The sequence below is a fragment of the Frankliniella occidentalis genome, unplaced genomic scaffold (assembly GCF_000697945.3).
Source record: "Frankliniella occidentalis isolate FOCC.00 unplaced genomic scaffold, Focc_3.1 Scaffold967, whole genome shotgun sequence".
In the NCBI taxonomy this organism is placed as follows: Eukaryota; Metazoa; Arthropoda; class Insecta; order Thysanoptera; family Thripidae; genus Frankliniella; species Frankliniella occidentalis.
Genome location: NW_026268073.1, coordinates 8,764 through 9,665, shown reverse-complemented (window position 1 = coordinate 9,665; position 902 = coordinate 8,764).

Sequence of the window (902 nt, the reverse complement as noted above, 5' to 3'; positions counted from 1 at the left end):
GGCGGGTCTGCCTACCCATCAGGCGCTTAGCTGAGTTCGCTAACCATATGGAATCGATGTTGACGCCATGTGGGCTATGAGCAGTATATCGACGTGGACTAGCGCGTGAACCGTCGAGGGTTTAAACGGGAGTAGAAGCCACGTGGCTGGGTGGTGGATGCGTCCACAGCTCCCTGACGATTCCACGTCGATCATTTGTCGATGCGTCGACTGGATACGTCCATAGTTTGTTGATGTAGATTCGCCGAGGACTTAACGATACTATCCACGGGGTTTCTTCGTGGATGCCAGGGAAAAGGTAGACAGGGATGCATCCCTCTCACATCTACGCGACGCATCCCTTACTTATCCACGTGGATTTCACTGCCGTTATCACGTTGATGGTCGACTCGCTGGTCCACATCGACTCGATGCTCACAGCCCACGTCGCCTCAACATCGATTCGATGTGACTGTTCCCATGGGGAAGGCGGCCGATGACGCCAGGATTAGGGGGTGCCGTCGGGCCCCAAGGTAGTACAGTAGGTAGTGTCAGTAGACCCCTCGCGATCTGATTGGTCGCCGAATCATGACACCATTTGTCCTCCCGCCCGTAGTTCAAATTAGACAATTTCGCCTATATGCCTCCCTATGCTGCTAATGTTAATTTCGTTCCAAGATTGCCATAAAACTATGTGTGCTACAGACCTGCAGGTTTTTGCTTCTGGTAGTACTTCTTAAGATCTACTTCCTCTCGTCGAGATATTTTGGAGATTGTACACAGTTAGGCCAATATTTGGGTCCAAAGTATGTGATTTTTGACGACTTACAGACCTTTTTTTGCCGACCTCTAGCGGGCTTCCAATTGGTCCAATCTCAAAAACTAAAACGTAAGGAAGTAGAGGAAAGTTCAGAGATTACGCT